General features: G+C 31.4%; 1 pseudogene; it reads left to right on the top strand.

Moving 5' to 3' along the window:
• Window positions 1–1,172: 1,172 nt before the first annotated feature.
• On the top strand, window positions 1,173–1,740 carry LOC149492203 (cysteine proteinase inhibitor B pseudogene; annotated as a pseudogene).
• Window positions 1,741–10,532: the final 8,792 nt, after the last annotated feature.

Below are 10,532 nucleotides of genomic sequence, written 5' to 3'. Positions count from 1 at the left end.
TTTGCGTGTCCAAACACCCTATCTTTTTTATATCAAACAAAGCTTTCTTTTTTAATAAAATATCGAGTAAGTTGTTTAGATGTAAAAAGCAATACAATTTTAATTCTAGTAATCATCAAATTAACAGGTTTTCGAGTAAAACAAACCTTTGCCAATGAATCTTGGATTAGTCAATCCATTGATGTATTTGTTTATAATAAGAATAAATTAAAAATCGAATGGCCAATGATATTGTTTTTATGCAGCGCTAATTGTATAATTGACAAATTCTAGCAATATTAAAATCTTTTTTATACTTATAGGGCTTTTAGGTCTTTATTCTTTCTCTTCATTTTTCTAAATCATTTAAGATTTTTATTAATGACTTATGAAACTATTAGGTTGTGCAACTATTTGTGACTCAGATGGCAATAGAGGCTGTGCAAATAGGAAGAATTCTCCGATTCGATCCCCACTAAACGCACCTGCCAAAAATGGAGAGGAGTTTTAACCGTGACTAAATTTTGAACCGGATTAAGTGGTCCCTAGTAAGAGAGTCCGGATACTCGTAGTTTACACAAAAAATAATCTAAATTATATTAAAATATTATTTAGTTTGATTATATTTCTCCTTATTTATCCAATTGAGATAAAAGTAAGACTAAAAAAAACAGTTAATACTCGTTTTATCTTCTAAAAAAATAATTTTAAACAAAACAATTTCTAAAAGGACAAATAAAACTAAATTAAATAAAATTATTACACTATTTAATAATTTTTGAAAAATTAAAATTTCACTCGGTAATTTTAAATTATTTAATAACACTTATTTCCGTATCACTTGAAATAAAAAATTAAAAATTATTTAGATTTTAAAATTTACACTAAGGCTTATATAAAAAACATTTATGACATCAAATGTATGTAAAATTTAATTATTTAATATGAAAATTAGATATTTTATAACTAATCAAGGTTATAAGATATTATATTTTTGTTGTTCAAATGGGATTATAAGATATTATATTAAAAAGAGTTTAATTTAAAAAAAATATTATATGTTTTGTGGACCCACCCCATCCGCGACATTGTTAAGACTCACGGCTCCGTGAGGCCTCACATTTTCCTTATAAATACACAACGAAACACCATCATCACAACACATGATACAGTACAAGAAACAGAAAAGAGAAATGGCAAAAATTGTTGAGCTTCTTCTTCTTCTGGCCTCTGCATTTCTCTTGTTTCCTTAGCAAATGGTTACAGAGGAATGGTTGGAGGCAGAACGGAAGTGAAGGACGTAGAGACTAATCAAGAGGTGCAAGATCTGGGCAAATTCTCCGTCGAGGAGTTCAACGAGCAGATTCACCGCCACGGCAACGGCGGAGAAGAACTAATATTCTCGGAAGTAGTGGAGGCGCAGAGGCAGGTAGTTTCTGGAATAAAATATTATCTGAAAATTGAGGCCGCAACAAAGTTAATGGAGAAATGAAGGTTTTTGATTCTGTTGTTGTTGTTAAGGCTTGGCTGGAATCCAAGGAGTTGATTTCATTTGAGCCTGATGTAAAATTGAGGGTTAGAAAATAGAAAAAGGGAATTAAAACGTTTTGTCGTACGATCAATTTTGGCAGTGTAGTACCGGTAGGTGTTTTCTTTCTCCCTTGTCTATCATTATCAAATAATAGAAAAAAATAAAATCAAGTGGAAATGTATGCAAATCCATATATAAATAAAATTATATATATATAAGACTTGAATGTATAGTTGCATAGTAAGATCCGTTAGTAAATTCAGTTCGAATTTAAAATTTTCAATAATTAGAAAATAGAGTATTACTTCCTTTTCTTTATTCTTTTTTTAAATTTCGGATTTAAATCCAAATTATGAAATCATTAGTCTAGCTAAGATGCCTTTACTCTATCAGCAACGACAGCAACCACAGATATACGTTCTTTCTATATGTTTTTAAAACGATGACATGTTATACGTTATTTTTTAGTACAACTTATCAATCATTTTGTTTTTTAAATTTAAGAACTTCCTTAATCAGTATTTTAATTTAGAAACACTCATTGGAGAATTTGTTGTATAAATATTTTAAAAATATATAATTATATATAACGCAAGTTTCAGTCTTTATATCTCAAGTATGTCTCATCTTGTCCAACTCTAAATTGGTTTATCCTTAGATGTCCTAACGACAGCGAATGTATAAATCGTTTTTCTGAACTTTTACTATTTGTAATAATTGCATGCTGACGCACTGTAGAGAGGTGATGGAGAAAGAAGTGTAGCATGGACTCCGCCATAACATATATTTTTTAATCTCTTTCTCAGAATTGAAAATTGAAAATGAAAAATGATAGATGTGTATAACTCGACCAAAGCAATCTGGTGATAACTCACTGAGTCAATCGGATGAGTCTGCCACAGATAATGCTCACAAAACCAAACAACATCAAACAATCAAATCCCTCATTTATCAGGTACTTCCAAAATCTAAAACCCTCACTCTGTTCTAGATTCCATAATTCAAGTTCTAATTATCGTTTTCCTTTTTTAAATGTTTTGTGGCACTGAAGGCCTACGGAGCATACAGACACTATAATCCATGCACCGGACCAACAACTCAGATCCCATTGAGGAATAATTCAAACGAGTCTGACGTATAATTGAAGAGGTTCTGGTGGTCGTTACAACGGGCTCGACGGCACAAGCTGGTGGTCCTCCTCCACTTTTCTTTATCGTTGGTCTTTTCCATTTTCTCTGCTCTTCTTTTTATATCAATTTCTTGTGATTTTCCTTCTTAGTTTCTTTTGCCTGTCTTGTGAATCATGCACGAGGTAAAGTGAAGAAGGATTGGCTTTGGGTTCGTCTCCCTTTGTTGCTTTCTCGGGTTTCTTGGCTTTGTTCTTGTTCTAATCATGACTGAGAGAAGCGGTAGTGCTTGAAGAAGGGATAAAGATGAAGATGGCGGTGTTGGTGTTGATGATAGGGTAGGTGAATGGTAGAGAGATGAGATGATGTGGCAAAATTAATTGCCATTTGGAATAATAATTTTCCACGTCATCACACGTGTATTCCACCATGCATTTTTTACTATAGGGAGGAGTGTTAGTAGTATAAATAGTAAAGTTTAGTGTATAATTATTACAAGAAGTAAAATTTAAGGGGTTTTAAGGTCATTTGAAAAGTTGAAAGAATCATAAAGTTTTTTTATGAAAGTTGAGGGAGCAATTTATGCGTTCGCTTATAATAAATCAACATAACAAATGTGACAAAAAATATTTCTTTTTTTTTTCTAATTTTAAGATTATGATTTCTAATTAAATTCAAATATAGCCCATTATTATTGAAATTCCTAATCGAGTAATATTTATTATTTTTTAATTTTAATATTAAAAATCTAAATATTAGCCATAAACATAATTATAATATATTATGGATATGAATTTGAATTTAAATATTAGTCATTTAATATTATAATATTAAATTATCAAAGATAAAAAAAATAAAATGTATCTTACAATATTATTTCTATTCTGTTTGTTTTTTCAAGATTCTATCATATTTTAATATAGAACGCCTTTTTATTAGATCTATCAAATCATTCTTTTTTTTTTTTTTGCAATCCCAACAAACAATTTAAGAACACAAATAAAAGAATATTAAAACCCTTGTTTGAGCAAATGAATTTCACTACATTTATTTATAAATCTATATTTTTATGTTTAGAATAAAAAAATGTAAATTTCAATTTTATGAAATGAATATAACTACACGAAATTTCACAAAAATAGATGAAATTTCCAAATAAATTTCACGAAACTAAAGAATTCAATTTTTATGACAAAACTAACATTCTCCTTCTACAGATAATTTTTTTTACTTATTTAAGTTATTACTTTATAAAAAATTGGCCAAAATCATTTAAAAAAGATTATTTTTAGAAAAATATTTCTTATTATCGTATTTTTATTTTAATATTTATTTTAGTATTTTAATATTTTTTTATTATTGAGGAGAGAGATTTAAGTTAATTGTACATTATCACTAAATTAATGTAATCATTTTATTAATATTATTTTTGTTATATATTTTATTTTATAAAAATATAAAATATTATATAGCAATAATATAAATATAATTGGTATAAATATAAAGATAATTTATATAGCAATAATATAAACTCAATATTTTAAATTCATCTATAACAAATTAACGAAGCATAAAAAACGAAAGCATAAAAGATCAAAATAATAAATATTCTATTATTTTTAAACACTGACGAACAAATCAAGAGGCACAATCAAAGAGATTAAAGAATCAAAATAAAAATTTATAATAAAAACTCTACTTCCAGTTGAAGTAAGAGTGTAGCTAATCCCAGGGGAATTTACATAAAGCATCTATATAATTTCCAAGATTATTAGGATATTCAACTAGAGCTCCTCTTAGGATTTTCATCTTCCTAAATAGAGGATGACTTGCCTCCTAAGAAAAGACTCTATATATACATATTAACTCTTTAAAATGGGGGATCAAACCCTAGACTAAAATTTTTACTTTTTAATAATCTTAGAAATTTTGGAAGCTATCATTTGGTGCAGTGAGCGTGGATACATCTTATTTTTCTATTTTTACAAATAAAAACCTTTATCTTCATAAACATCAACAAATTCTCAATTCATATTCAACTTAAATGTAAACTATCATCATACCAAATTTCTAAGAGCAATCGTGGGCTAACTCTCCTCACAGTGAGAGATCAGAAGCTGCAAGTCACGATTATTCAATCTGGATTATTTAACCTATTTCAAATATCTTATTCCCTATAATGAACAAGTTCCAAATTAAGGAGGAACCACAGGCTACACATCATGTAAAGACCTGAGATGAATTCATATTAGTTATATGCCTTGTAGACCAATTTAATTGGTTATATTTTGGATATAATATTTTATGTAATAAATATTTTATTATTAATAAAAAATATTTATTTATCTTTATATTCTATTTATTGAATTTCAGTAGAAGATAAAGTTCATAAGACATATTGTTTTGCAAAGTAAATATGGTTATAATTATGAGTGTTTTTTGCATGATAATGTCTCTAAATATTTCTGATCAATGTTCCTCATTATTGGATGATGATTAGACTTGTTGAAACTGGTACATATTATGTTATTTCCTTAAAGAAGCAGTTGTTCTCATAAACTGAGATGTATGTGATATCTAGAACTAATATATAAGTACTTGTAATTTGAACAAGTCTACTGTAATACCCCGAATTTTTATTTTCAAAACCTTACGAATTTTTTTTAAATCAAAAAATCGCAAATTTGGCCGTCGTGGGCTGTAAATGTAAACAGGGCTTCAATTCGAGCCCAAATTTTCAAATTGGGCCCCAAGCCCAAAATCGAAAACCACAAAGAATAATTCAAAAACCAATTGAAAAAACTTGAAAATCGAGCAAAAATCGAGCCGAATCATGTAAATTAGACCAAACCGGGTTCGAATCGAACCGTAATGGTCTAGAAGCCCCAAGATTTTTTCTTTTTTTTTTTTTTTTTCTTTTTCTTTTTTTCCTTTTCTTTTACTTTTCTTTTTTCCCTTCTTCATTCCTTGCGCTAGCACCAAGACGCGCGACCGTCCTCTCCCCCTTTCCGCCTCCGTTCCGGCCACCTGAAGCCGACCGAAACCTCCATCGTGGCCCACCATCGAACGGCATGCGACCATCACGGTGCATCTCCTCTTCCCCGTGTTTCTCTGCGGCCGCAGCGACCCTCACTGCCTCTCCTCCTCTCGTTTTTGTCCGACCACCAGAACCAGCGCCACCTCGCCGTCGCGTCACCCGCCGCAGATGCTCAAGCCTCCTTCTCCTCCTCTCTGGCGAGCGCAACGATGGCAGAAGTCGCAGTTCTGCTCCACCGCCAGATCGCGTCTCCTGCTCGATTTCCAGCGACCTCATCGTTTTTCGGCGATCCACGTTAGCAAGGTGAGTCCCAAAATGCCTTCTCGTTATCTTTAGATAAATAATTAATGGACAAATTGAATTTGAATGAGCCACTTGAGATGATTGAAGATTTAGGTTTTGTCAATTGATAAAATTTGGGGTTTTAGTAATTAATTGCCATATTCTGTAGATATTGATCTCAAAATCGAACTTACAGGAAGCATTCTTTATTTTCAGTATACTGTTATTTGATCTCAGGCCTGCTGGCCGTCGGGCCACCGTGGCTTGTGGCGACGGTTGATGTTTCCGGTAACCGGAAAGTGCTAAATAGGCAGAATTTTGCACTCAACCAGTAGAGTATGACGATAATGTTAGATTTGTAATCTAACATTGATTGATATTCAAACTATTGTTTGACTTGAATTTAGATTAGGCTTAGAAAGTATAAGACTGCAGAAAATTGTTAATTAAGGATATTAGCTACATAATTACATGAATAATACTAAGAATGAATTAGTTATACAAAAGTAATGTATTAAGATAGGAATCTATCTCCTTGTGGATCTGTTTAGTTATTAAGCTTCAATATATTATTTAATAGTATCTTTAGTAATCAAAGCTGAAGTAATGCTTAATTCTATTAGAAAATGGCTTAAGTCAATTTGATCTGGGTCTGAATTTATTTGTGATTATTTTCTTGTTGAAATTTTATAGCTTTATATGGATTTTTAATGTTTTCTAAGCATAAAAATTGACATGAATTGGGATAAGAGGGGTTTTAAATTTTATGTTGAACATAGAGTGATCGAAATAGGCCTAGTTAAAATTATTATGATTCTTGTTAGAGAACCTTGATAGGTAAAATACATTTAATTCTGACTCATGAATGCGAAACATTCAGATGATTATTATGAATCCAAACGCGAAAGATAACTGAAACATTTGAAATAGTAGGTTTAATTCTCGCTAGGAAATAGTTATCGATATATTTTAAGCTGTAAGTTAAAATCTCTTAGTATTGTATTCTTTAGATTTTAATTTAATAAAAGCATTTGTTCGTATTGGCTAATATAAAATTTAACAAAGGTATAAATATGTGGCTATTATCTTTAAGCAAGAATGAAGAAATGAAGATGATAAAGATACTATAATAGTTAGACACTACGAAACTATCTAGTGAAAGTAATTGAAATTAACTTAATGATATTGTTGTTATGGAAGGAGGATGGGATTTTAAATTGATTGATTGCCCGACGGATGGCTGTGTGCATTGATTGATAAAGATATAATGTATTGTGATATGTGAGCAGGTAGATAGTTCAATTTTTAGGGGAGGTGCTGTCGAAATTTTGATAAAAATTAGACTAAATTTTTATTTAACAACATAATTAATAAGTTTATTTAGATTAGTTCTATAATTTGGTATATAATAAATATAGTGCTCTGATTATTTACTATCTTTATTATTCATTTAATTATTTCATATTTATTTATTTATTTTCATTATTATTGTTAATATTGTTATTTATTTTATTATTGTTGATTATTGTTAATACTATTTATTTATTTATTGCATTGATTTTGGATGTTTAATTGTGCATTGCATTATGATGTTTAATTGATTAATATGCTTGCATTTAATTGCAATACTTGATTAATTGTGTTGTGATATTGCTGTGTTTTGTTTGTGTGGAATTGGGATGAAGTGGGTCACCATGGGTTTGTGAGACCGTTACCGTTATATGGATCCAATATGATTACCGTTAGCCGGGTAAATGGGAGATCGGCGCCCCCGTGTGCACCTACCGTTACCGTTACCGTTAACCACGGGTTGGCTTCTCGTCGTGCGCACGCGGACGTCTAGATTGATCGCAGCCCGCCAGGGTGGCCTCCTGTTGTGAGCGCTTGATGATCTAGATTGGATGGAGACCACCGGGTTGCCTCCTGTTGGTATGAAAAGAAAAGAGAGGATAGAAAACAATGAGAGGGCTGGTCAAGTGAGGATTAGACCGGTCGGCCAGTATGGGGGATCGGCTCCCTGGTGCACATGTGAGAGGATGAGCCATGTGGGAGGACGGCTCATCGGGGGTTCGGTGACTCCACTGACTAATTTCCACGTGATGTGATTATATGAAGATGTTAATGATTGTGAGTGCTGGTGATGTGCCATTGTGTGACTGGCTGCGTGAGCATAAAACTAGTCGGATGACTAGATTGATATGTTTACACATTTGTGTGACTGTGTGTTGTGCAATAATTATTACTCCTTAGAAAATTCACATGTCTTGTTTAATTTTTCAAGAAGTAAGTTTCTCTTTAATTCGAGTTAGGTTACGTTTCTTTGACGCAGGGCACTAAAGAAATTTTCCCTAGTTCCATAATTATTTTACTATGTAACTGTATGTATAAAAGGCTATGTATATCAAACAATTAGTGACTCTGCAGTTGTAGAATTTACTTACATTTAGTCGTGTATTATCATAGACGAGATGATTTTGTGAGCCCATATTAGAACGTGATGTATTGTAAATTGGGCCTGAACTGTGGAATTTTGTAAAAGATAAATTTGGGCCGAGAATAATAAAATATTGAGGTTTATCTTTCATAATAATATGGGCTGAATGTTTAAAATTATATTGAGATATAAATTTTAGTGTTTCAGGCTTACTACGGGCCTCGGGGCCTTAAGCTTACCTGGGCCCTAGTGCCGGTCCGGCCCATGGAACGGGTCGTGACAAAGTTGGTATCAGAGCTTAGGTTAGAAATTTTAGGACACAACTGCGGAGCATAGGAAATTTCTTATGTTGGGATCGGCCGTAACCAACATAAGGAAGGAAACTTTGTGATTTTCCTCCCTAGGGATGGTGGACGCACTAGACCCTATGAGGTGGGAAAATATCACACTTATTATGTAGATTGTTAGACTATAGAGGTTCGAAGTGAAAGTTGGGAACAATAGGATAAGTCTATCACAATACTTACAGGGGCCTGAGCTAATATCAATCTTTAGGTTAGGGAATAGAGTAATACCTGGATGGTAGTGGATTGGCCTGATCACCCAGTGCACTACTTTTCATGTGAGCTCTATTCCTATCAGTGAATAGGTTAGTGTAGAGAATAAATAGGTTTTCATTTGTATGGTGGATTGATGAACTTTGGGTGGTTAGGAATCGGTATTTTAGCATTCAGCTCAGCTACTGACTTTCTTTAGAATTTATTCAAAAAAAAAAAAAAAAAAAAATCTTTTTAACCGTTTTACTTACTTGATATTTGATATTTGATATTTAAAACCCCATTTTGATTTGAATTTAAATTATGTTATGACAAATAATCTGAAATTGATTAATTATGTAAAAAGTTATTTTCGTAAGTTGTCTATTTTTATCACAGGGCCAGTTAGGTGAAATAACAAGGTGAGTCGATCATGAGTGTGGTTAGAACTTAAAAAGAATGTTTTGAGAAGAACAAGATAAAAGGTAGTAATAAGAAATGGTGGTAATTAGTAGTTGAATTAAGGACACAAACGTTGGAAAAGTTTGAGGAGACAACTTTAGTTTAGAAGCTAGGTTGCAAAATAAATGGAAAGAATAACATTAGGAATGGACTTGAATGGTTTAAGGATATAGAAATGGTATATATAACAAAGTGTAATATATGTTAGGAGCAAGTGGTAGACAAATTAGAGTAATTTATAAATATCTTACTCAACTTGAATAAGAGAATATTGATTGATTAAGGACAAATGAGATAGGAAAGTTAAATATAAAGTCGACTCAAGTTAGTGATAGGTAGATGTATGGCTAATTAAGACTTTTAAATAAATGTTTAAGACTATAGTTTAGAAAATTCTAGTCCATGAGAGAGAGAAGTTGTTAGTATATATGCATTAGGCGATAAGATGCTAATGAGATTGATTTGATGTGATATTTGGGTGTTAAGATAGCATTAGGTCAGGACTTAAGAAAATTTTTGTAGGAATGAGATAGCTAAGGGCTGTCGTGATCTAGGAGCTATATAACATATGAACTAGTCTATGGTAAAGATATTATAGGGACAATCGAATTTGTATAGATGAGAAACAAAGACAGTTATTTCGAAGTGCCCTATGATATAATAGACAACGGAAGTCGCAGACGATTTTTCTTAAAGTTTTGAATTAAAGTAATAAGTTTTTGAATTTTTAATCAATAAGAGTTTTAGTAAGTCTATATGTAAATTAAATGAGATAATTCTTATCACTATAAAAAAAATCAAATTTCAATTAATCGCTTTTTGTAAAATTATATGCTTGGTTTTCATGAAGGAATGTTTAAATTTTCAAATGAATCATATAATCTTGAATATATATATATATATACATATACACCTATAAATGTGCAACTTATTGCTAAACCAGTTTTAAGATAAAATATTATTCAAAGAAAGATTTCCTAAAGATTTCAGTAGCTGTCTAAAGATAGTAATTGGAGATTAAGGCAATAAACGCGAGTTTCTTATAAGTTTCAGTCAGGTGGCACTAAGTAGGATGATTGACGGTAGAAGTACTATCAGAACGCCCTAACTATTCCCTTTACTCGGTCTATCTTATTCGCTTTTG

This window comes from Jatropha curcas, unplaced genomic scaffold (assembly GCF_041381405.1).
Source record: "Jatropha curcas cultivar XTBG-Jc1 unplaced genomic scaffold, XTBG_Jcur_1.0 HiC_scaffold_82_pilon, whole genome shotgun sequence".
NCBI classification, from domain to species: domain Eukaryota; kingdom Viridiplantae; phylum Streptophyta; class Magnoliopsida; order Malpighiales; family Euphorbiaceae; genus Jatropha; species Jatropha curcas.
Note: the sequence above shows the minus strand (reverse complement) of the source record. Positions and strands in the feature narration are given on the sequence as shown.